The 27,418-nt window shown below is 43.6% G+C and overlaps 1 protein-coding gene across 5 annotated transcripts in view; it reads right to left on the reverse strand.

The window, feature by feature from the left end:
• The window catches only part of GLI2 (GLI family zinc finger 2), a 188,922-nt gene extending 165,330 nt beyond the window's left edge, over window positions 1–23,592 (reverse strand). Inside the window, exons 1-2 of one of the 5 annotated variants that reach the window (XM_040070008.2) lie at window positions 23,131–23,247; window positions 22,483–22,685 (exon numbers count right to left, since the gene is read on the reverse strand). The gene's annotated coding sequence lies outside the window, so the exon portion shown is untranslated. Of the gene's footprint in view, window positions 1–11,859; window positions 11,952–22,482; window positions 22,686–23,130; window positions 23,248–23,504 lie in introns of those variants that run through there. The other 4 variants (XM_058421370.1, XM_040070007.2, XM_040070010.2 and 1 more) reach the window with 4 other exon arrangements.
• Between the last annotated feature and the right edge of the window lie 3,826 nt (window positions 23,593–27,418).

Consider the following 27,418-nt stretch of genomic DNA (forward strand, 5'->3'; position numbering starts at 1 on the left):
CTCTAAAACAGCAAGGTTGCAAAGCAGAAAGGGAATAACTCAGACATTTCTGGTTTATTGATCAGCAGATTACAACTGCTTGGGTACCACCAAACAGTGAACATCCAAAGCAGATTCCCCAGCTGAGCTCTGCTCCAGCAATACTCCAAATCTTAATGGCACTATATAGCTTTATCAGCAATATGCTACACATTGCATATACATCAAAACCTGTGTAAAAGAGGTCAGGAGCTCCTGTCACAAGATACTTCCAATAGAAATCACCAGGCTGTCCACAATGGAAATGTCTATGGATGTGCATCAGTTAGAGGTAACTCTGATCCACCCCACATTGCACGTGGGGTGGATCAGAACGCTGCTTCTTTTCTCAGCAGCTGTCCAGGAAGACGCTCAAAATCCCCAGCCTCTGTTCCCAGGAAACCCAACCTCATGGACCGCCTTCTGCACCTGGGAGCTGGGATGCCCATCCCAGGCTGCTGGCAGGAGCACAAAGCTTGCGAGAGCTCCATGAATCCAAGCTCTACATGAGGCTTAAGGGGGGCTTTAAGCCCTCCTTCCCTGGGAGTGGGGAGTTGGTGCAGACAGCTGTTCTCTTTCATTTCAGAGTAATCAGCTAAAACCAGTTTTGGTTTTCCTTTTTTTTTTTTTTTCATTTCCAAAGCAAAAAAATGTATGGAATTTCCTCTCTGTGAGACCCTCTTAAGAGCTCTGCTGGAAAACTGAGTGAATTTTCCCAAAATATTTCCCCCAAAAGCAAAAATGTCAGTCAGCACCAGCTCCAATTATATGACAATTCATTTCTTGTCAGACAACCAAATCTGAGATCCATCTTATTCCTGAGCAAGTCCCTTTACAACCTTTTTTTGCTCCCCTTAGTCAAACACACAAACTTCCAAAGACTGAAGAATCCTGTGTGAACTGCCTGAAGAGAAAGTGGTGATTCATAACACAGGGGAAAATGTGTGATAAAGCAGAGGAGCTTATCCCAGCTGTTGAAAGGGATGTGTAGAAATCCATGCAAGATTAAAATGCCAGGTTTCCATTTTCTTCGGATATTCAAAGGGAGAGATGCAATCTTTGCATCCTGCCAAACTCTAGCCCAACAGGAATGCGTGGAGTTGTTTTGACAAACTGCAGCTTACTAGAGAAAACTTAATTTTCACATCATAAACTTTCCTTAAACTGGCTTCAAGCTTCATACTTGCAAAACCTCAGCTACAAAAATGTTATTCAAAACCAGGAAAGTTTAGGGACACCAGCACAATTCTGTGTCTGAACCACATCTCCAGAATCTAAAGCCTGGCTCTGCAGCTCTCAATCCCAAGCAGCACTTAAGGCATATGGTCTACCCAATACCCATGTTCCTTTTCATTGCATGTTACATATAGATAATTAAACCCTTCTGGCTCAACACAAACCAGAGTTTAAGATCCAGTTTGATCACTACCAGAAGTTCTCTCCTCCTCTCCCCGCTCCCATACACACATGGCCCTACAACAGCGATTAGAATTTATGGGTGTAAACCATAACAGAGGTGGATCAATTCAGGGGTCCAGCTCTGGTTGGTTGATAACTATTCCACCTCTATTTCTACATTCCCAAGGGAGTTTTAGTCTAGTGTAAGTCCCCAGCCTGCTAGCTCTGGAACTCATTTGCAGACATGGCTGTGCTCTGTATGGAGCACGTAAAGGTACCTCTGGGCTGGGGCTGGCCAGTCCAAGGCAACCCAGTACTGGGCTGCTCAACCTCATCTGTGAGCTGCCAGGACACTGCTAAACCTGCCTTATCACATCTGATGCTAGCTCAGAGGTGCAGGAGCTGCACCTCACCCCACAGCACACACCAAGGGAAGCCAGTCCCAGCACTGCCCTTTCCTCCTGGCTCTCAGGAGAGATGTGGAGGACACAGCCCAGAGTTACGGCCACTCAGTTTTCCATCTTGTCAGACAAAGTGACAAGAAATGATTCATCCAAAGTGGATGTACTGCAAAGACAGCTGATTTTGTGGACATCCTAATAAATCCTGGAAAATCTGCTCTGCATTAGAACATAGGATCCTGAAATTCTGGCGACCTTAAGCCATTTCTGCAGTGGGACAGAGGCAGGGACCATGAAGCAGTGGTCTAATTCCCAGGACAGGGAGCAAAGGGTCCCCATTCACCGACACTATTATCAGGTGTCATGATACCCCTGACTGCCCATCTGTGACTCAGCTTCCTAACACAAGCATCTGGTACATAATATTCAAGCATTTCTTTAAAACACTTTGAGATATGGAAGAAAAACACTTGTATGGGTGTTGATGGAAAGGAAAAACAGGCCTTAGCCCTTCAGTGAATGCTAGATCTGTTGTGAAATGAGAATGCATCAGGGGAAAAACTTCCATCACCTATGGCTGGCACCATCTCCTCGATTTTCTAAATTAATGTGCAAAGTAAGTGAATGAACTATGTAGCTCTAAGTATAAGCCACTTCATCTGTAACCTGTGGCCACTTCATCTGTAACCTGTGGCAGCTAACAATAAATAAAATACTAAGTTATGCCAAGGAAAATACCTGAAACTGTAATATAAGGTTTTCTAGGGAAAACAGAATACAAAAGTCACTGAGAACCATGTTAGAACCCAACACATAAGAAAGCAACAACAAACTCTAACAAGTCAGAGCATTTCCTACTTCAAGACATAACTAAAATAAACTTCACAATGCACCTTATGACAGAATTACTGTTCCATTGCTTATTTATTCCTTTTTTAAACCCCATACTTGGCTTCCAAGAGATCTTGTGGAGAGACATCTTATTTACACATAAACAAAAATAAGGTACTTTAGTATATGCTGCATGTATAGAAGGCCTAAATCCACTCTTAGGGAGTGCTTAAGCTCAAAATCAGAGGTAGCACATAGTTTTTACATGAAGTTACAAGGACACCAAACTATAGCACATCAGCAGCACTTGGAGTCCTGAAGCCATTAGCTGAACACAGGGAATTTCTCCTATCAGAAGTTTACATCTGTGCAGACCAAACTAAAGAGCTTTCTTTGAAAGCTGGAAGAGATTTCACTGAAAGCTAAATGAACATTATAAACATTTACTCTTGGAGGCCTGCAGTGCTGGGCCAAGGAGCAGGACTTGCAAGAGATAAAGGCGGGGCACTGTATGGCGTAATAAAGGAGAGATGCCCTGGAAAATGACAAAAGGCAGTAAAGAAACTGTGCAACTGTCCCGTAAAATTAGGTAAAAACTCTCCAACCTTTAAACGCTGCTGAAGAAAACTAAGACTGTATTTTAAGTCAAAATAATCTGATTCTACTGCCTGGCTTTCATGCACACACATTTATGTTTTCTCATATCGTAGAAGAAAAAGAAAGGCATGCTCCTTGCACTTGGGCTGACTGACTCCCTCCCTCATGTCCTGCCAGGAGGGTTTGGGTGCTGATCTGTCCTTTTCAGGGGCAGTCAGCAAGACATCTGCTTCACAGTAGGGGGAGAGTGGCAAAGGCCACGCACATCTGAAACTTTTGCAGTTACTACGGGGAAATACAATGAGATAAACTACTGCTTTATTAATCAAACATCCACAGCAAATTAATCCTTCCACTGCACAAGCTGGCTCAAGATTTTTCATTGCCCTCAACAGATAAGGAGGGAGGGCAGCCTTTTCCTTTCTTACACTGATAAAAAAGTGTGCTTACTGTGCCTTATAGTCTGCCATGCTGCGCAGCTCTTGCAAGCCAGGGCTTCTGGGAGCTGAATTTCTGCTGCTTCTCCTGGCACTTCACGGCTCCCACCCATCTGCCTGGCCCTTCAGCTGCAGGTTATCAACTCAGACCAACAAGGCTGGCAATACTCCAAATGCCCCAGGTCATAATCCAGCCCTGCTGTGAAGTTAAAACCAGCCTGGTTTGCTGTTGTGACCCCAAAATTTGCTGCAGTTTATTTCGAGGCACCCATTCCCCCCCCAACACTTCCCTCAATTGCTCCAGGCTTGGCTTTGCAAAGATGTCTTTCACTAGCAAGGTTCAAAGAAGTTTGCAGCAACAATTAAAAGCAAGCTGACCAGGTTTACACTGTCCCCTTGAGGAGTGCCTGCCTGGAAAGTCTGCCTCGTAAATGGGTTGGGCCTACGTCTACTAATAGAGGTGCAAAAGTATCATCAATCAACCTCCAGGGAAAAAAACCCCCTCCAACGCTGTCTCCTGCAAATGCTATTAGAGACCCCCAGCTGCATAATTAAAATTCCTTTTTAAGTGGCCTCAGAAATAAGGTAGGGATGATAACTGATACTCCCGCACAGCAGTGAAACCAAACAATTTTTTAAAAATAATTCTGGAGTCATACTGACATAAATGATTTATTTCGGCTGAATGGAAACCACTTAGATTAAGGTGGCAAACTTGAGGTAGCTTAGTGGTTATGTTGCTCTCCTGAGACGATGGGGCCTGAGCACGCATCCACTCTTGGTCGGGATGTGAAAAGTGGTTCAAAGCAAAGCTCTCCTCTCCAGGAGTGTACTCTCACCACAGCCCTCAGTAACAGGAATGCAATGAAGACACTATTGTTTTGACATTTCCCCACATACAAAATTCCCCATGAAAATCATCCACCAAATTAATCCAGTTCTGAGGAGACCAAAATTGCATTTTTCAGCAAGAAAAATATTCATCCCCATGCCGAGGAGAATGAAACCCTTCAGTGGTTCGTTCTTCCCACAGACAGAGAGGATATAATTCAGAAATTTCCCCGAAGCGTATGGACACAGACCTCTTCAGGGACAGCAAGAGCAATACAAAACACATTTAAGAACAATTATAAAAGACACTTTCAGCTTGTCTCATTTATGCTCCAAGAATGCCAGTGCTTTAAAGTTTTCTGTCCTCCTGCTCCTCAACAAAATAGCCAAGTTGCCAGTGTGTGCTATGTGCTACAGCTGCATTTGTTTCTCTATTTACATGAATCTGCCATCTTCCCCATGCTACCATTTTAGTTGAGATAACTCTAACTTGATTTACACAGCTAGTTTACCTAATTTTCTAATTTAGCCCTTCTAGATTAGGAAACACAAAATGTATTCAAGAGTCACTCTTCAGCATAAAGAGCAGAGAAATGAACCTTTCCTCCGTTACTGTGGAGGACATTTTAAAATGACAGACAATGCAGTGTGTTCTGCCAGTAGGAAAGTGATCCTCTGACCTTAGTTTGCATTTCAAGTGAAGTGAAAAGCGGAAGAAGAAATGGGAGTTTCTAAAGAAAAAGTTAAGGTACAGTATCGTAGATTTATAAAAGATCATAGACCACGTGCATCAATGGGATCTTGTTTGTCCTGATTTCTTTGAAGCAAAGTGGGAGATTTCTTGGTGCAGAGCTGCAGTGTAACTTTGATATCTATTCCAGAGATCATGAGTGAACTAGGCCCCAAAAGGCAACACTACAGCACTTGGATGGGAGAAGTGTGGGAGGTAAAAGAAGGTCCTGATCAAAGAGCAGATACTACTGACCTGGCCAAGCTTGTCATGCCAGCAGGGCCATCTGGGCTCCGCTGGGGCTCAAGAGGCTGCTCACACCCCTGCCCTCACCTCCACCACCACAACACCGGGGGCTGCTATGTCACACCCAGTCATGGTGCACGTATGGAGAGGTGCAGCAGCTCTGGTGTATGGTTTGCATGCCTCTGCATCAAATACATAAAACACAAAAGGCATGATTTGAAACTGTCCTTAATAAGGATTCTGGAAAACTCTGCCTTCTTAAGCAAACAGGGTTGTGCCCTGAAGAGTGAGGAACAGGACTACTGCTGGAAAAACAGCCCATAGCTTAATACATCACACTGTCAAAAAGCTTCTCCCATTATTCAACTGAAATTTGCCTTCTCTTAAATTTCATCCCATTACTTCTAGTTACACCCCATTGTACCACTCTAAATAATTCTTCATAGCCTTGGTGTTTACACCCTTCAGATATTTGTAGATTTATATCTCAACCACCCCATTTGTCATCCTTTAGCCAAGTTATCTATATTCTGCTCTTTCGGTCTTCCCTTGTAAGTCAATCCCTCAAGCTCTCCTGTTACTTCTTTTTTTCTCCTGAACTCTCTCCAATTTGTCAATCTCTGTTGTAATGGAGTGAAGCAGACCTGAATGCATTACACTTTCTGCAGTTATCAGTGCCATGTCCTCAGTCCCGTCTGCTGCCTCAGCACAGGACAAGCAACCAAACCTTTTTGGGGGTGTCTTGTTAGGTTACCGAAAGCAGCAAATTTGCAAGATCTTCATGCTCAGTTATTAATTCCCGAGGACCTAGGTATCCCAACAGATGCTGCATCCTGGATGTCCACTCCTCTGGATTTTCCCCCAGATAATCCAGGTGTTCTTCCTATTTGAATCCCATTTTGAAGTGCTGTGCTGCTTCTTGCATGGTTGCCACAAGGCACCTTCACCAAACACTGAGTCTTCCTGCCACACCGCTTCCAGACTTGAGGGTTTATTTCGCCATCCATGATGCCATGATGGAGAATTCCTCCACCATCATTTGCACTAGTCTACCAGGTGCCATCACAGAGGATTCCTATGATTGATTCCCTGACTCCACCAAAGACTTTCAATTCAACATGAAATGGGACACCAAACCTATGCAGTGACTGGTGTTACAAACCTCTGTGCTAAACCAAATGTTCTGCCTTCTACAACAGCCCAGATGATCACAGAAAACAGTGCCCTGTGGGACCCCAATGCAAAATGAAGCATAAACAGATGACATTCCTCCCATATGTGCATCTCCATAAAGCCAGCGTTGTTCCTCCCTGTCCTGTGAACATGTCCTGCTGCACAGCTCCTTCAACAAAACTGTCTGGATAAATCAGAGGACGACTGCTGAAAACAGCTGGCAGGGGTTAAAACCACAACTAAAGGGGTTCTCAGTTGTGCAAGCACAAACCTCACAGCAGGACAAAGGCCCTGGAGAATAACCCTGGGAAGCAGAACTTGTGGCTGGGGGAGTCACTCAAGTCCCCTCTGGTGACAAGGACAGACCTCTTGAGGGGAAATGAGCAAAGGCGCATATGACTTTGAACAGAAGAGCTGCCTTTCAGCTTTCCTGGCTACTGCTGGTCTACCTGGAAGGAGACTGAGTGCTTTTCTAGGCTGTGCTCTGATCTGTGTGAGCATCCCCAGTCTGAGAAGATATCCTGTAAATCTCCAGGTCAGGCTTACAGCAGATGGGCATTCCCTTCTCTTCAACACATTCACTCTGTCGCAGATTAACACCATGTCCTCACCACATGACTTCTAAAGAGAAAAGCTATTTTGTGTACCTATTAAAAATAGTAATTTTCCTCCCTAATTGTAACTTTCATGTAGCATCAAAAATCATCAGGTCACAGTGCTGCAGAAAACCGTCTAATAAGAACTTAGACAGACTCTGTTATAAAGGCATAAATGATTCATTCTGCTTTTAAGATTACACATACACTCATGTTATTATAAAGCTCAGCTTTGTACAAACAGCAACAAAGCAAAAAATCTTTGAAAACTGTGAAAGACAGTGAGGTCCTGACGCCACGTCAGAGATGCATTCAAAGCCAGGTGGGACTGATCAGCTCCAGCTCAAGGCCTCTCTCCCCACAGCAGAAAGCATGGTGGGGAAGGACAAAAGCCGACCCCGCAGGGAACAGCTATAAAAAGCATCCAAAAAACACACAGCAAGCTCTGGCAAGAAGTTTGCATTTGCCATCACTTAAATTAACAGCAAAGGAATCCCCAGGAGGGAGGAAATTTGGACTCTGTCCAACATGCAAGTGTGCTGTGTGAGGAGCTGTGGGGGGAAGAAAGAGCCACAAACAAGCACTGTGGATTCAGAGGAAACCAACATAAACTGCCAGCAACTCTGAACCCTTATAAAGGGCAGGAGCTTGGCTTGACTACATCAATGGGTATCAGGAGAGAAGTTTACTGCAGAGGACCTCAAACAGAATTGCCACTGCCAGTCATCGGCTTTCCATATCTTTAGAAAACAAAAACTTCTATATTAAAAAAAAAAAAAAAAAAAAAAAAAAAAAAAAAAAAAAAAAAAAAACCAACAAAAAAACCCCCCACACACTTAAAGTAACTCAAGAGTTTATGAAAAATGAAACAATCAAAAATACCACAGTTGGCAACATAGCTAACTTAACACTGGGAATGGTTCCCTTGCTATCTTACATGTTGAGTTGTTATCAGTCCCTACACCACGTGCAGGTCATGCTGACTTCCAGAAGACTCAAATCCCAGTCAGCACTCATTCAGCTTATGACACAAAGGATAGCTGCTCCACTCCTCCATAATGGCCTGAAGAGTTATGATGTATTCTGGATTAAGTCCTCCTAAAATGTCTAAACAGATGGGGTTTTTTACCCCACAAAGTAATTACTAAGTTAAGAAGTAATTCAGTCATGTAAATTTAACTTAAGCTAGTAAATCAAATAACATCTTTCTAAAAAGCAGTAAAGTGTTCAGAACCTAATCCTTTTAATTCACTGTTTATCCCCTTGGCACCTATACTATTTTCTTCTAGTCACTTTTGCCGTAATAAAAAGTTAATAAAAGAGCACAAGTAGTCAGACAAGTTGCAGAACTAATGAAGACTGGTTTCCTACAGGTTTGGTGTCTTACATCGCTTCTTTCCCTCACAGTATTTTCCCCAGCTGCCACCAGGTTGTCTGTGCATCTGTCTCCTTGGGACTCCTTCATGTCCCTTAACTACTTGTGAGCCAAGTGGCTGGCTTGGGAGCTAAATGTGGTTTTGTGCCAGCCCACAGGTCTAGCAGAGCAGAGAGCTGATAATTCCACATTCCAGCCTCCTCTTCTATTGGGGCATAGGTTCTTCTGCTAAATAGCAATGAATTTAAGGGAAAGATCTCCCTCATAAAAATAGACTGTGAAAGTTCTATGAATAGCCTCCATAATAATGCAATAGCTTTTTTATGATAATCCACACAGACATTGTTACTAACTAGAACTGTGATACATGAATGTCCCACAAATGCTCTGAAAGTAAGGTGATCTTGCAGGCCACAGGAAAGGGCTCCCTCAGATAAGGAAAGGGCAGGGAAAGCATTGCTTTCTGAGAAGCCCCTGGGAAATAATCAAACTTACAACCCATTCTTTCATAAATCAAGGGGATCAGGTTCAGGTAGCTTCTCATGTGCCACCATGACAGCATTACAAAGGAAAGGTCTGTCCCAAGCATGCAAATCCAAAGCATGGGAGATATTTCCAGTTTATGGCAATTATCTTGAAAGGCCCCTGCCTACTTGTATGCCGACAAAGCACAGGGAAGCACAGTGTGTATCACTGGCTGTGGAAGACTGCAGGGTAAATCACCATTCTGTCCCAGCACAAGCTCTGCATGGTTCCAAGGCATAGCTCCAGATCTAACACATTAGTACAAACAGGTCGCAGGGGTCCACGTGAAAGGGAACTGGTAACACAATGCAGGAAGGGCCCTCCTGCTCCCACCCGGTGTCACAAAGCAGTCCTCACTCACTAGCTCTTTGCCATGAACCTGGGATACAAGGAGCAGCTTGGTGAGGGGACCAGACCTGCAACATTTACTGGAATTTCTAAGGGACTAAGCTGTGGGTCCTGAGGGAGCTGGGGGATGAAGTGGCAAAGCCATCATCCACCATATTTGAGAAGTTGTGGCACTCTGGTGAAGTTCCCACTGACTTCAAGAGGGGAAACATTAACACCCATTTTTCCTCCCCACAGATAGAAGCAACACAGTCAATTCTGTACACAGGAGTCACTCTGCCTTGGGCTGGTGGTCCCAGCACAGGCACTTGCTGTGTCCCTGCAATATTTCTACCACTACAACACAGCTGGGGTGCTGAGTCCAGTTGAGCACAGCAGATCCCCAGTAAACATGAGGGACTGGTGAGGAAGGAGGTCTCCGTAAAGCAGGAGCTGTCAAATTGATCTGTCAGAGACACAGCCTGGTGGAAACCCTGCACTTGCAGGGGTTGGTGCCAGGTTTCTTCCTGAACACAGTACACCTCATCATTCAAGCATCACATTCATAATTATACCTAAACACGAAACACAAACTTTCTATTATTTTCATAGAAAACCAATAAATCTTTCATTTCTACTGAAAAGAGAATTACAAGCCCAACACGCTCAAGACACGGGCTGTGATCCAGCCTTTCAACACGGATTCAAATCTAAGCTTTTGTGTACAGTAAGTGAGCAGACTCATTCCGTCCCCGGTATGACCAGTCCACTTGCAAACTGGGACATCAGATGGCATACCCAGCACCTAAGCTCATAGGCTGGTGGAAATACCACCTAAAATGACAAGCTACAGCTGGATGCAGGTGCCTGCATAAATCCCATTCATGGCAGTGTTTTAAAAACAACAATAAGAAGGAAAATAGAAGGAATACAAATGAGCTATGATGACTTTTCAGCAGCGGCCTAGCTAGCACACGTAGATGTGATGCATATATGATCCCTTGCACCATCTGCTCTGGTCTTCTCAGCCCTATCCTTTATCCTAACATTGCCCTCCAGCCGTTTCTTGCTTATTAGAGATGTGATCTGAAGTTCTGCCACCGGACCAACCCAACGCTCTTTTCTGCAGAAACCCAAGCAGCGGCTCTCCCAAGTAGCTGTTTTTTTCTTGGTACAATGAACTTAACAGAGATGTTAAGCACAAGTGCTGGCTGCTTCCCACCCCTGCTGAAATTGGGAGCAGACCTCCTGCAAGGAGGCAGCCCCAGGGAGCAGCTCTAATGCAAAGCAGCCTTTACCATTCACGAGAGCCACAGCACCAGGCTGCTGCTGCCAACCTTTCTGCCACGTTCATCCTGGCACTGCAGATCAGGAGGAGGAGCGGCATCCCATGGCCACACCGCCAGAGTGACACCCAGGTACCTGAGAGGTGGCTGGACTCTGACCTCCCCTCTAAGCACAAGTTGGCCATAAGGGGGAAAGCTCCACTGCTGCAGGCTGGGGGGACGGGCAAAACAACATTTTAGAGGTGAACGCCCTGGGAGCCACACACGTCACTGATGGAACTCGAGAGATCTGGATTAATTTGCCTTTTTGCTTTCAGTTTATTTCTTGCGACCTCACAGTAAACCGCTTAACCTTGTAGGCAATAAAGTGAGATGCCAGCATGTTCAGCTCATACTACTCACACTACACTCTAATCCAGTTTGCATGTCCAGTCCTGTCATTAGCTGGAGGAAACATTAATCCAAGACAGTAGAAAAGAAGGAGTAAAAAATTGTTTCTGGAAATGCAATTATTCTAACGGCAAACTGTAGAGGTTTGTTATCTAGACCCACAGCCGAGTTAAACTGAAACATATTATATTTCATAAAAAAAAGTTTTAACCATATGTTTAGTCATTTGTGAGCTCTTGATCCTAACGCACAACATAAGCTGCAATATCAGTGTCAAAAGTGCCTGATTTAAAGCGTAAGAGGCAGAGTTACATGAAGTCAAGTTAAAATCACTTCTACGAGTTTGCAAGCAGAGACCTTCACATGGAGTGACAGGTAGGGAGGAACACATCCCGGGGTCTGCGCCGCACCGGGGGAAGAGGAAAGTTTTTTCATTAAAAGTTTTTTTCTGTGAGATTGGCTAGGGGGGAAATGATATAGCCGGGGGAAAGACTGAGACAGCTAAAGAATAACACATGGTATGCTTTCAAAACATACAGCAACATGTGACATTCGTCTGCAAGTCTGGCACAGAGGAGCCTGTGGTCTGGCAGCAGGAAGAATTTCTGCTTTTTATTTCTTAAATCATCACAGGCATTTGAACTAAACCCCCCACTTAATAGTCTGAGGGGAAGAACATAAAATCATATTTTACGTACCGTACTTTCAGTCAGCCATTTTCTCAGCGGATTTTTATCCTCCAACTCAATTCCCACATCATTAAAGTGATGCTGTCTCTTTAAAATACAACGTGGTGCCGTGCCAAAGCCTGCAATAAGAATCACTGGCACCAAAACAGTCAAAGCACACAGCTTAATTCTCTACTTAATAAGACAATTAAAGAAGAGTATTTGGATACAGCCGTCTACAAGTACCAACACAGAGCACTGATGTCTCCAAAGTCATGTTGATCTGAAGGCTTTATCAGAAAGCATCTGTCACAACCAGATGCCATCAACACCTGAGAAAAGTGTGAAATAAAGTGGGTTAATGTGGCTGTGATACACACAAAGGCTTGCACTGCCCAAGTCTCTATTTGTGAGCATTGTAGAGGGTGCAGGATAAAGTGCCCAGATGTAAAATTGCTCACAGATTAAAATAAATTAAAATATATGTATATACAGCTACTTCTGTTAAAAATACAGTCTTGTGGTAATTACTCTAATTACAATGGAATTAAAAGTGCTGCATATTTTGCTGCCATAATCACAGAAAGGCTTAGAGCAAGGCTGTTTTTAAATACTGTGCTTTACACAATATTTAAATACACATGGATGAATTGGGGTACAGCGACTAACTCAGGCACCAGTGATTGCTTATATGGAGTCTCTGGGCCACAACTGCCTCTAAATTTCCAATCAAATAATTCTCAGATGTCATCTCCTAGCAGGCTTCATCCTGCAAAGCTGAACCAAAGCTAGGGAGAAAGATAACAGCAGCGATATATGAACTAATTAGTCATTTGATTAGCTGGCAAGAAGACAAGGTCCTGCAGTTCTGTAACCTAAAAATGCCACTGATGACCTTAAACTCCATCTCAAGGGTGTCTGGAAATCCGTAACCTCTGGGGAGAGAGGGAGAAATGGGTGATGCCTAAACTGCATTAGCTCACATGGGATGTTGAAACAAGGCAGACGCTAAGCCGAGGATAGGTGAGACATTTGAAGCAATCAGCCAGCAAAAGAGCACCTGCAGCACTGCACTACAAGCACTACAGCTTGAACTGCTGCACCGAGGACTCCCAGTCCAGCCTGGGATTCGTGGGATGAGGTGAGGTTCATGGGATGAGTGGTTCAGCACACCCAGAAAGCACACCATGACCGCAGACCTCATCATAGCAACCCAACAGGGCAAGAGAGGAAAAAAATAAACCAGATAAAACCCCCGCAACTGCTCCCCCTTTGATAGAGCGGGGCTAACAGCCTGCCAGTCCCAGCTGGCAGCCCCTGGGCTGCACCACACCAGAAGAGAGTGACTGAGGAAAGGAGACAGAACTCACTTTGAAGAAGACATCCTGAGTGGTTGCCTTCTTCACTTCTACTGGAGGGTCCTACACTTAACTGGAGATCTGATTCTGGTAAATCCCATGAATGCATCAGTTATTCCACATGCAGTACAGCAGGAGGGAGGGGGGTGATGCCAGCAGGTCACCTTAGGCTGAGAAGTTGCATCTTCAACAGCAAAGGAGAAAGACACCAAAATGACCACAGTTAGGGGTCCCAAGTTGTTTTGGGTCCCCCTCCTCCAGCCTGACAGCTGGAGCATGTCATCACCTGACTGCACCCAGTGCACTAAAAGTTTCCAGCCTAATCTGAGGCAGTGCCTCCCTGGAAAGCCACCAACTGGTGCAGAGGAACCCACAGTGACCAGAAATGGGCCAGCCCAAAGTGGACAGCAACACCAGCTCACAAGCAGCGAGTTCCTCTCTACCAAGAAAGCCCATCTCATCTCGCACCTTCAACAGCTTGGATGGAGTCTGATTCTTGGGTGTCTCTCTACCCTGAGAAGAGATTAAAGGAAACAAATGCATGGGCAAAGATCCCCCTGCCATCTGCACCCTGGAAATGCCCTCTGGAATGGAGAAGAGGAAGATCTCTCAACCTGCACGCTCCTGGGAAGATGGTGCAACCTCCAGCAGCTGCCAGCACTGCCCCATTTCATCCCTGTCCTCTCCACACAGATCTAGACCTGCCTTTCACCACCCACTTCCCCCATGTGCTTTGTCCCAGAGGGATGAATTCATCTCTAGCATCAGTGAATTCCTCAGAAGAAGTCCAATATGTAGTTTAAATTTTACCAAGCCCTGCCAGAGGCCTTGGAGTAAAATGCAGAAATAGGAACATTTTCTCAAATAGAAAATGGAGATTTAGAATGCTGCAGCAGGGTCTCTAAAGAAGTGCAAGCTTTGCTGAGATAATGCAAACCCAATATGCACAGTGCTTCCCCCCCCACCCCCCAATTCCCTTTTCCCTGGTGGGGGGGGGGGGGGGGAGAAAATCAAATAATAAACAATAAACAATAAATCAAAGATGAAAAAATTGGCCATGGCCATGGTTCAGTAACACATGTGCTGTGCTCCCTTACAGCTCTCAGAAGCAGAGAGCAAAGTTAAGAATCCAGTCACTGCAGTTACAAAGAAATTCAAGGTTTCCAAATCTGACTTATTGTGAATCGAAACAAAACCTCAAAATGCTGAAACTCTCCACAAAAGGAATGCTAAAACAATCACTTGGAGTCCACTAGAAGAGCAATTATATTGCTACTGTATTTCTTACAATGGAATTATACTTTAAAATTCTAAACAGAAACTTACTTCAACACAAAGCCTGTAAAACAATGAATTGTTAAGACTCAGAAAAATCCTCCATCTCTTTTTTTCCACTATTTTTTAAAACACTGACCTGGTTTTGTAGATTTTAGCGGTGATGACGCCAGATATTGGAATATGATTCCATCAACGAGTCCTAGCCAGGAAATACCAAAGCTGGCGTTGCCAAAGCAACATAATTAACTTGATCATGGTACATACACTGTATGCCACTTCCCAAATGGCCCTTTAACACCCAGCTAAATCCTTGGCTTGAATGGTGCATCTGAATGAATTTCTCCTCTGAGTTCCCCAAGAACACAGAGCGAAAGGAGAAGTTGTCAAAATTACTAAAAGCCAAGTACCACTCCGCTCCCTGGCCAATGGTCCCCTGGGCTTGAAGAGGTCAAGGAGCAATTCCTGAGCCTACTCCCACAACTCTGAACTGCAGCAATCACAGAAACATGAGAGACCCTCTTGCATTTTGTAAAGATTCACGTTTAATTCATCGTTACCAAACATAAGAGGTTTGATTCTTTTATAGCATTATCAGTAGAATTATTACCGCCCAGGCAGGAAGGACTGAATGCTGGTGCTAAACCTTGATCCCGGGGCCACAAACTTCAAAACCCGAATATGCTGTCACTAACTCAATGTGTACGATGCATCAAAAATAAGAATCTGTCTTGTTCATTTGGACGAAAAACAAAAACAAACAAATAAAAAAAAAAAAAAAAAGAAAGAAAGAAGAGAAGTAAGAAACGGGAAAAAATATTGAGTGATGGGCTTTCAGCCTGTCATCAGACCATTGTGACCTCAATTTTTGAGAAATAAAGTCAAAATCTATTCTTATCTTCGGAGATTCAAGATGTATTTATGTGTCAAACCTTCTCCCCCTTGTCCTTAGCCTTTGGAAAGCACACTAAAAATTATATCAAAGCCTGAAAACCCTGCGATCCCGTTCGCATCCACCTCTGACCCAGGATGCCTCCAGCTCTCCCCAGCTCCTCAGTTCATCCTCACCATGAGGCAAAGGCAGCAGGTCTGGGAGCAAACTGCTCAGGATGAAATAAAGGCCGCTTTGCATAGCAAAAATCACGCTGCCCTGCTCAAATTCTTAAGGCCAAAAACTTTTTTTTGGGAGTTTTCTGCTTCTTTGTATCTGTGAAGGGTATTTTACCACCATCTTCCTCTCCTTACACACAAATATTTGATTATTCTCTTTGAAATGTCTCTGTAACATCTACAGGCATAGGATGCCGAATGCACACACTGATTGATTCTTTCTTGGCCATCAAATGTGCTTACACAGCAACTACACACAGCAAATGCACACAAATCTCACATTTCACGTTTTAAAATATGAACGTGCTGTGTTGGGTTTTTTTCCTCAAACATAATGAATGAGCTTAAATATTAGAACTTGAAATTATTAAGTAAATCATGGCACCTGTAAAGCTTTTATTTGCATAACATTAATTCATGATGGCATGTAAAACAAATTCATCACTCTCACTATATTGTAGTCTGATTTATGTTAGAATTGGAAAAAATAAAAATCTTGAGCACAAAATTATGTTGACAAGATGTACGTGCCCTTCGAAGCACAAGATTTTTATTTTTTTTTTTCTGAAGCATCAAAACAACTAAATTATGGGAAAGAGAGCTGGGAGAAAGCATCTTTAAAAATGAATAACATACTAGCGTCACACATACACACTCTACAGTTATTAATGTCAAGCATGGTGAAGATACTCTAGAAAATCATTACCATTCATAGCTACTAACAGCCATTAAATTTCAATCAATTCAACTTAACACAAGTGTACTTCAGCAGCCCTTACAGTTCCTTACAGAGGTGGCTCCGAAGTCCTGTCTGACTTATTGCATTGTCCACCGCACAAAGGGGCATTGCTGAGCACTGCTGTGAAAAGGAGCGAGCTGGGTGTTGGGAACCGATGCTCTTTTAACACCGCTCCAATCAACAGACCTTGCTTTTAAAGACGGTGTGATAAAAGAGCTCTAACACCGCTCCTCAGGTCAGCGTGGAGGGGAGCAATACACTGATTCCAGCTAGGAATGGCACTTTCCAAGCTGAAAAAAATACAAACGGTGAGATGTTTTCAAGGGGGTTTCAACGAATTTTAGCGACAGAATCAAACTGCTTAACACAATCTCCAGGTGATTGGCTTGCTTGAATAGAATATAATAACTAAATATTCGGGACATTTAAATAAAACAGGATTTAACTCACAGAGACTGGATATTTAAAGCTCCTAGTGATGAATTTAAGCCACAGCGCTGTAATATTTCAGCATCTGCACTCTTGTGAATTGCATTTGTAACAAGGGAAGTTTTCCCACTGGCATTGCAGGAATTAAGGTGCGCAGCTGACCATCCCTTGCAGATTCTGGGAAGAACCAGCTGCTCCCCTACTGGGGGTATTTGCCACCTCACAGCAGAGGTGAGGGACTGTGACCACAGGGTGCTTATCTCTGGGGCTGGACCCACGCTGGCTTCTGCTGCGCAGCGGAGCATCCCAGAGGTGTCTTCCTCTGGAGAGATTTCATTAGTTTCATCTGAATGAGTTATCTACACTAAAATCCTACTTTTCACAGGGGATAGAAGGCTTTTTAATACTATCCCACTCCCCCCTGGCCCCCAAAGCCCAGACTTTTTCCATTAGGGTTCATTCTGCTGGGCATAAAGTCTTCTCTCTAGATTTACAGGCAGTTTAAGCTTCCAAGTGTCTACTCCTACTGAACAGGGGGTCAACTCCATGCACAAAAAAAACAGATGCAGCCATCACTGCAGCTGAAATTACAAGCTCAAGTCCAGAGTCCCTTTTGCAGCTTTTGGATCATCCCTTAAAAGTATTTGGATTGATGCTACTATTAATTAGGAGAGTATCTGGGACTATTCTACAGAACTCTATGGTTTTGCTTCCCTTGCGATTCAGACTTTGCATTTAACATGGGGTAGCGTAAAGTTCTTTACAATCAAGAAACATCCAAGTAATCTCTCAGGCAGATATATGCTTAATTTTAACTCACTTCCCTACACTTACAAGCTGCACTAAATGAAATGAAATTAATGTTAAAAGGGGCGTTTATTGAAAAATCTTCCAGTGACAGGTTCAGAAAGTGCCAGAGTTCAAGTAAATCGTTCCATGGAAAATGTTAGCAAATCTTAATCATATTGGAAGCCACATTTAATTACAGCTTTTTAAGTCCATCTGGGAAAAAAGAAGCGACTTAAATATGTCACCTGAGATGATCTAGATACTGAAACTATTTGTACGTTAACAAAAGCATTTGCATCACAAAACGCTCTGGGGCAGCACCACGACAAAGCAGATGTGTAATGAACAAGGATCACAGCACTAAAACAATCAGGACTGTAAATAACTCCTACTAATCTGCGATCATTTAAATTTGGATTTAATTGCTAGGCAGCAAATACATTTAATTCTTGAAGAGGTAAATGGTCTGCGGAATACACACTTAAGGGTATTTAGTGACAGAAGCACCACAGTCAAGAATCTAAATGTCAGGAAGGCAAAGAAAAGCCAAGGAGCAGAGCTGGGGCACACATGAGTGCACAACTTTAAACAAACTTTTCCCTGGAAGAGAATTAATAATGTGGCCATCCCCACTGTACATACTGTAACTGCTGCAGGAGTGACACAATGAGGCGCATGGGAGGCAAGAGGGTAGTGACTATAGAACAAAATTCAATCTAGTGGCTAATGAATAAAAAGTTCCTTTTATTTCTCAGTTGTTTTTGGTTCATTAAATTTTCCACAGATTTGCAGAGAAGAAAACGTGATCAATAAACCTTGACAAAAGTGAACATGTGAAAAAGGCGAGAGAAAGGCACAGGAAGATAAAAGTGATATCCCGATCACAGATTTCAGAGGCAGATGACCAGAGCTCTGGGCTGCTGAATAATCTGAATAGACCATCATTTCTTTACAGCCTTTTACTTTCTTTTCCCTGACTGTTGGAACTCTTCATTCAATACAATAGTAAATGCACTAAAACTTTTTTTCTTATGCTAATGGTCGAAATCGGGCGCTCACAGTTAAAACACACTTCCCACCAACTTGTTTTCTTAAAAAAAAAAAAAAAAATTAACCTATTCAAGTTAAACTAAAATGTCAAAGACAGCTTAAGGCTTACTCTCACCATTCCTCAAAATTAATGGTTTTCTCCCCAGTAGATACAAAAAGAAAATACTTGAATAAGGATAAAGCTGCAAGGCTCTTTTCATATGAAAAAGAACACTTAGAAAGTAAAAGAAATACATCCAGTACAAAGATCCTGGTACCTACAGTTCTAATTTGTATTGTTTCCTCTTAGAATATTTATAATTGCAGAAAGGTGACAGCCAATCACAAATAATTGAGAAACGATGAGAAAAGATTCACCAATGACTAATGTATTTGGGCAGTCATGCCCATGACAGTATCAGAAACGCTTCCACTCATTACAATAGGAACCCAAGGGAGCCTATTTTCAATTTTTTTCTAATTTGGGTGACCACTTCCAGGCATCGGGGCCTTTTTTTGCCGTGGTACTGAATATTCACAAATCCCAAACAACTTTTACAGCTCTGACTTTCTGAATTAAAGGACAATTTTCCTGTTCCCTTTGTGCAACACATTTCAGCTTTAGTATATTTGGATTCACTTTGTTTATGTTTCACTTTGTTTATAAGAAGTTAAAGGGTATGGGACGTGGTTTTACAGTAGCCAAGAGTGAATGAACAAGAGTTCTGTGGCCTCTTCTGCACTACACACATTTAACATGTATTCACTCCCAACTGGAACTGGTCAGTAGAAAATTTGACCTGATTACCCACTATTTCCATTCCAGTCACTTGTTCACAAAAGGAAACCTGCAATTTTGCCTCCTGCACCATCAAGACTGCCATGCAAGATGCAATTCTCATTCCTTTTACAGCAAACACCAGCATATATATGGGATCTGCTGTATACAACAGGTCACGAATTGTGCATATTCCACGCATACACACAAATGTGTGTACATATATGTAGATATGCACAGGCACACACCTATTATTTGCCTAACACAGCGCCTTCTTGCTGTCATTCATATGAGGATTCATTCTTTGCTGTTGTTTTATTTACTGCTGTATTAATTAATTCCCAAATGCCTACTGTTGTTTTGGTTTTCTTTAAAAGGGTCCTGGCAACAGAGCTGAAGTAAACCCTAAATACCACTTAATGCTTTGTGGCAAGTTGTCCAAATGTGCAACTGTTTAAAATATTTACCCAGGTACAGAAGGGGGTTGTGCAGCTTTCAAACAATGCCCTGGAATCTTTCCCATCAGTAAGGAAGCGGACAAAAAGCAGAGACCGCTTAACCTCAATGCCTCAGCAGCAAGTGAGAAGTGCAAATATTGCATTTCTATAAAGCCCTAGAAGCTTCATAGAAATGGAGTGGCAACTAATTAGTTTGATGCTATAGTCGCATCTAATGTTCCTAAGTAGCTTCTTTGAAAAAACTCACTGCCTTGAAATCCTTGGCCAGATTATTAAGTGGAGGCTTTGTGATGGGGCAATAGATAGGTGTTTGCTCCACAAATACATACAGATTTTGGTGACTGCTTACTGAATCCACTGCCTCCACTAATCTGCACTGGAAACTTCACTATGAACAGAGCACTTCTCAGAGTACAAAAGCATGAAGTATCTGTGTACCTTTCAGACTACAGGGCAAACAACTGGCTTACAGTAGGCCACCAAAAACAGGGGCAGGCAGTTAACCAAGTGTCTTCCGTACTTGCAAACAGAGAACGCGAATAATACAAGTACTATTAGGTCATATGCTCTACCCTATCCTTACTTTTTAAAAAAGAGGTATGTCCAAAGGACTGAGAAATTCAAATGTCCTCAATAGAAATAAAGTATCAAGAAATTCAAATATTCTCAATAGAAATAAAGTATCAAGATCAAGCAAAACATATTTTCAAGTCAGACAAAACCGTATTTTTGTCTGACTTGAAAATTATCACATAACCCTTTCTGTGTACAGTTGATCACACAGTCCCAGAGCCTGTTCAGTTTCTATACAACTGTGCCACTGAAAGGGAAGTTGTGGTATAAACTTGTAAGATCATTAGACTACTGAAAACATAATCAAAAAATGGTTCTTTGACATAAAAGTTCAAACTGGTACTCAAAACAATGACAAAAATACTGCTCATTATATATATGCAGCCAGAAGGCTGTCTTTTCTAAATGTGACTTCAGTGTGACATTTGGGAATACAAGCTGCTGCGTATTGGATGTCTGAGGTCAAGTTCTGTTCTCTTTTATCCAAGTATAACCTGGAGCAGCTTCAATGAAATTATGCTAGATTTATATTGACACATGCATCTAGTTCAAATTCTTCTATGGCTCTAATTTTTCCTCTAACTGAATGACCTAACGCAAATAATATCTGTCCATCTGTATACATCTCCTTTGACACACTGGAGGGAAAAAAAAAAAAAGGAAGACATTGAAAGGAAGTTGGAAACAGTCCTTGAGATCTGTTTTCCTTTGAAGAACAGCAACTGCATTTCTGAGCACTTCAGTCACATACTTTAAGCAATAATAACATTTGAGATGAAGTGAATCTTACTTCAACTTGCTTTAAAGATCAACACTTTCACAAACACACACCAGAGGTTGGATATACACATACCTACAGATTAACAAGTTCATCTTCAGTGAGTCAGGCACTTTTCAGTGCTACAGATAGGTCATGCTTTCAATCAAATGACAAATTTCCAAGAGTTGTTTACAGTGAAAAAGCCATAATGAATTTCATTTGCCTCTTAAAAGTTGTCAGTTTTGCAATAACATTCAATACGACATTTTTATTGCAATTTAAAGTTTGACAGGTGTCAATATTTCCTGACGTTTCAGCCAAAATTCAAATTATAAAATCCACCCATCAGAAAAGTTGAACCAAACCAATTGAACCCCACTGTAGTTGCTGTATGCAGCAATTATCACACAATTCAAACATCCCAGCAGTATAAAGGATTGTTTATTTAGCAAGATCCTCTTTTCCAGGTGAATGTAGTTTCTCTTCTAATGAAGTTGATTTTATTAGGTTTAGAACTAAAGAAAGAAAGAAAGAAAGAAAGAAAGAAAGAAAGAAAGAAAGACCTCCAAAGTTTTTCTTAAAGCAAGGTAGCTAGAACAAACAGATAAAATCAGCAAGTCACATAACAAATCAGTCTATTCCACTTGTGTGTATTTTGAATTTCATGGCTTATTTACTTAACTTTTTTGGCACCAACTCCACAGCACATGCCAATACAATACTTGTTTAAATGCCATTTTATGCACATGCTAGTAACGCTCACTTTCAAATTCTTGCACATCCCTCAGTTGAAAAAAAAAAAAAAAAAAAAAAAGAAAAAGAAAAAAAGGGGAAAAAAAGGAGAGGATTGGTAGGGGGTGGACAAGCTTTTACAACTAGCGCCTTTATCTGTGGCCGTAAAAATACAAACACGATACGCCAATAAAATGCTAATTTCTGCAGGCACGAAGTTTTCCAGCACCTGGGGCGGTACGAAACGCGAGGGCAGCTAGAGGAAGACACAAGTTTCGCTGGCCCGGCCGGCGGTGACCCCCCACACCTGGACATTCGGCCACCCGAGCCACGGACCCGGCCCCGCGGAGGGGTCACCGCTCTGCGCGCATCGCACCGCGGATCAGCCGCGGCCCCGGCCCGGCAAGTTTGGAAGCCCTGGCTGCGGGTTAGCTAAATGAATAAATAAATAAATAAGCCCGTAAACCTCGGAAAAGCCGACAGCAAGACCACCGATAAATCACCCCAAGCCCCCGCGCTGGAAAAGTCAGGTTTCCCAGGAAATGATGGCAATCACTTGCGGCCGAAAAGGCATCTAGATGAGCCCATCTCCCTCCCCTCCTCCCTGATTGTTTTAAAGCTACCGAGTCCGGGGGAAAAAAAACTCTCAACTCTCTAAGTCCTTAATAGGATTGGAGTCCGGGTCTCTCCAAGCCGCTCCTCATCACACAGGGATCAAGTTGCAGCAGGGAATTTTTTAAATTCCTCAGCAAATATACTTGTCGAAAGATTGCCCCTCCCGGATGGGGGGATGACAAGGAGGCGAGGGGGCAACTTCATTTTTCTTCTGGGGGAAAAAAAAAAAAAAAAAAGACAAACTCGATGCTGGCTTTGGGGAACCCTGCCGTCCTCCGGGACCCAGAGCAAGGCGGTCCCGGCAGAAGCCCGGGGCTGGGACTGTCACCGCAGCCCCCGCGAAAAACAATGGCCATGGAGACACGGTCCCGGAGGGGTCGGGACGGGGAAAGGGGGGGGACACACCGGACACACGCGCGGCCCCGTCCTCCCCGCTCACCTGCGAGGCGGGGGTACACACGGGACGGGTCCCACTCGGACACCCGCTGAGGCGGGACCCTCACCAAATTTGTACCCTCCCTCACACACAGCCCCCACCGGCGCAGGGCAGCTCCGACCAAAGCGGGAGAAGAGGAGGGGGAAAAAAAAAAAAAAAAAAAAAAAAAAAAAAAGGAATAAAAAGCACATTGAAAAGACACAATAAGCATCAACTTTACCCAAAAAGCGGAGCAGCAAGTTTTCAGCAGACGAGCGGTTGCCGCGGAGCAGCGCAGCTCCTCCGGACCCCCATCATAAACTTGGGGGAGGGGGGCGTGGGAGGGACTTTCCCTCCGTCCTTCCCTTTTGTGCCTCTCCCCCGCTCCGCTCCTCGCCAAAAGCTGCCGCGGATCGCGGCGGCGGAGCGCTGTTCTCCCGGCTGCGGCCGCGGAGCAGCTCCGCGGAGGCGGGCGGGGAGGGAGGGAGGGAGGGAGGGCTGTGCGGGGCCGGGGGCGGCGTGCAGAGGTGCGGGGCTCCTGCTGCCATCCGCCCGGGCCGCCGGCGGGACGCGGCGCGCACACGTACTTTATGTATATAATAGATACACACGCACATGCATACACACGATGGATGAAGTTGAGCAGCCTGCAGGAAGACGCTGGAGCGCTTTCAAGCCCTGACACAGGAGGAAAACTGGCTCTAGGGTCTGTTTTCTCTTCTACCCGCCCTTTAAGAAAAAAAAAAAAAAAAAAAAGGGAAATCTAAACCTTCCCACCCTTTCGGCGCGGGAGCAGCGCACCGCTCCGGATCTTCTCTCTCCTCCCCCCAAGCCCCCTTTCATCGCGGCTCGCCCCCTCGCCTCGGCGAAGCGCACCATTTTGGGTGCGGGGCTCGGTGGGATCCGCTCCTCCAGCCCGGCCCCGTGGCGCCGCTCGGGAGCGCCGGGAGCCCCCGCACACCCCGCTCAGCTGGAGCGCATCTGCAGCGAACCCACACCCCCCCCTTCCTCGGGGAAAGCCGCCCCCCTCCTCCCGGAGCGGCACAAGTTCGGCCTGTGCAGATTCGCTGGCGAAGAGGCGGGGATGGAGCTGGGGGTGGTTTCCCTCCAACTTTGGTGGGTGCTTTTTTCCCCCGCGAGTTTGCGCGACTTTTTCAAGCCCCCGCCCCAGCAGGGTTGGAGGCAGCAGAGCTCCGCGGAACATCCTCGCACACGGGCGGCTTCACCCCGCCGGGAACATCTGCGGGGAGAAACGCACTCGCTAGACTGTGCCCTAATCGCGATAAGCAGCCTCACCGAAGCGCGATTGTCTAGTTTCGTCCTCGTGTTTTGGGACTGAGGCTACAGAACCTCCAAAAAGTGCCTCGCTCCCACCCCGAGTATCTTAGCTTTTGCTCCGAACTGCATTAAACAGCAGTACAAATGAGAAACGCAGCACAAATTAGAAACTTGGACTTTGGCCAGGCTGGGCTTGTTATTTGATTTGTTTTGATTTCTTTGGCTATGGAATTTATCAAAAGTTTAAAACACAACCAGATGCTGTTGGGAAGGGTCACTGCGCTGTACCCCAGAGCAAGCTCAGACTCGCCGTATCATCAGGGTATCTGACTCCGGCAGGATTATGGCCAGTACCATGGCAACCGCATGCCACATCAGCCCCCAGCTTCACTTTCTGTCCCTTGGGCAGTGTTAACATTTGCCAGCGGATTTGCCCGACACGCAGCCCACGTCCGGGCAAGTGGAAAATGAGCACAAACCACTCAGAAACCTTCCTCTTCTAGCCTGTGCAAAGCAACCTGGCTGGACTGCTCCATACTACAATTTTATTCCTAAAAACCAGCTACCAATTTGGGTGCCTTCTGTCTGAAATTTTGCACACATGCTTTTTTTTTTTTTTTTAATTTTTAAATATTTTTTCCTTCTTTTTTGGATGCCATTAGAAGGCTGGTATCTGAGGGTGACAGCTGGCTCACCATGCATTCCCAAAATCCCATTTATTCCATTCAGATAGCCCAGGAGGGACTGTGAGGCCAGTTATTTTGCTAACCACTAATATTAAAACTTTTTTTTTTTTTTTTTGTCAAAGTCATTAATATGCACTCACTGTTTTATCCAAAGAAATTCCCTCCTCTCTCCATGGCACACAAGCTGGCACAGCAGCACAACCTTACCCCCTCCAAGTGGACTTGTGCTGAGAGGAGTTTCATTGCACCTACTACTGATGAGCACCAAGCAAGGGAGAGGGGGCTTTGGTTACCAAAAGAAGGATCAAAAAAAGTCTTTGATCTCCAAAAAACAAAGCTCACTTTTATTCCCAGGTTACTTTACTTGGGAAAGAAGACTCGGCAGCTTGGGAGATAGGTTAGAATTATGGGGTTTTGGATGGATCAAAACGACAAGCTGGCAAAACATTAACACTAGATATGTTCTAAATTCTTGCTGCACAGTTATAAACAAGCGTTCATCCAGACTGTTGCCCAAATACATATTTAAAATCAAAAGAAGGAAGCATTAAAAAATTAATTCAGAGTTATGTAAAGAAGGACAGTTTTCCCTTCTAGAATTCTCACCTGTCAATCCTTTAGAAGATGGAGATTTTTAAGCCTGAATGGAAACTCCTCCTTTTTGTCTGAAGGATGACGGCTGGCGACGGCTGGAGTTTTTTGAGAACTTTGAGTCGGCTTTTACATTATCTGCCTGCTGTAGCTCATCTATCCTTGCCTCTCCTGCTCTGCTCATTGAACTGCCCTCTCTTAATCTTCCATAGGTGTCCGAGATTAAATAGACGACAGGATGACTGACATTTGGCACACATAAAAGAACCAAAATATGAACAACGGGTCAAAGTGCAAACCTTCCCTCTGGTCTTCCCTTCTGCTCTTGTACAACTTGATAGGGATGAAACCAAGTAGGGATGTAAAGATATATGACAACGTGCACTTACTGTATCTTCCTGTAGCACGATCATGTGGATAGAGAAGATACATTCCAAAATGTTCAGGACTAAGGAAAGAGGGGCTTTTAATCACAATTTAAAAAAGAACCCTCGCACAATGATAAAAGATTGACATACCACCAGGTCCAGGATTGCTAATCTGGGATCTGTCCCATTTCTGTTAGGTCAAGGGAAGGAATCTGGAAGTCAAACTAGCCTCAAAAAGCACAAATGTGGCTGTTAAAATGTTTGATATAGGTCTGAAAAAGAAGTGTAATTCTCTAATAAAGTACATCTTAAAGGAAAATTGTTGAAAACCCAACAGTTTCAAATGCTCCATTCTGTTCTGTTCGTGTCTATAGAATTTATTTCTATAAATCTTCATAAATCCTTATGATAAATTAAAAGGCCTATTTGAGTATTCCAAAGAATACTCTCATCTAGAAGCTACCAGGAAAAAAAAAAAATCATATTTAAATATGGTTCTCTTTTAGAATGTAGAAAATAATTACATGTGGGATGATCACTAGGAGATAGAAGCCTAAAACCATGTTTCATGCAACTCATATCTTTGTGATGTCTGGTTTAAGTCCAAGTGGGAAGTAGTACATGACCAGTTCTGCCCTGATTTAAACAGCTGTACCAGCTCTGGGGTCAATGAAGTTGCACTGAACCTGAATGCACCTCGTATCTATTGAATGTAATTAATCACAATGATATTTAATGAATTAACAATGTCATGTGCAATGCTGGCTCAGAATTTTATTAAGAAAATGGGAAAGATTTTTTTGGCACAGTAAATTCCTTCCTTTTCTGAAAGTTGCCCTGTTACCTGGGGGAAATCGTAACTGTGGGTAGACAATGAGTCAATACTCATGGGGATGATATGCAGCTCTGATTCCTATCTGCCTCCATGTATGTGTTGTCTCTTGTTTAAAGCTTCAGTGTTAAGGCAGGTGCCATCTTCCTCCTTCATTCTACATTTTGATTAAGCCTTATTTTATTTTTTTCCTCTCTCCAAAGTATATTCAAATTATAACTTCAATGCTAATTTCCTGATAGTTGCTGCTTTGGTTTTGTTTGGGTTTTTTTTGTGTTTGATTTTGTTTGGTTTTGGGGGGAGGATTGGGAGATTTTTTTGCTGCATTGGAAGGATCCATTTTTGCCAGGTTTAATCTATATTGGATCATGAATATTGAACTAATACCATAAACTCTTCTAAGGGTTTTCTGTGATTACAAAACGATACTTCTATGCTATATATGCAAAGAAGGTGGTACTTTGATTCACAGCAAAACTGGCCTGGAAGCCTGCCTGTCATTTCAGAGAGCATGCAAGACTTTATACAACTTCAAACTGAAATGCCTTGCTAAAACTAGACCTTATTCACATATATACAAGGAAATTTCTGCTTGTAAAATGATAAGCAAACCATTTGAATAGGCACTCACAATGGGCTAGGGATACACATACCATCCTTACCTGCCTTAGCAGAAGGACAGAGGCTTCTTCACAGTGCACAGAGCCCACCATGTCTGCGTGGCTGTCAATAAGTGCTGCACTTGTGGCTGCTCCTGCCAGACCCAGCCTATTG

The sequence above is a fragment of the Hirundo rustica genome, chromosome 7, assembly GCF_015227805.2.
Source record: "Hirundo rustica isolate bHirRus1 chromosome 7, bHirRus1.pri.v3, whole genome shotgun sequence".
NCBI lineage: Eukaryota > Metazoa > Chordata > Aves > Passeriformes > Hirundinidae > Hirundo > Hirundo rustica.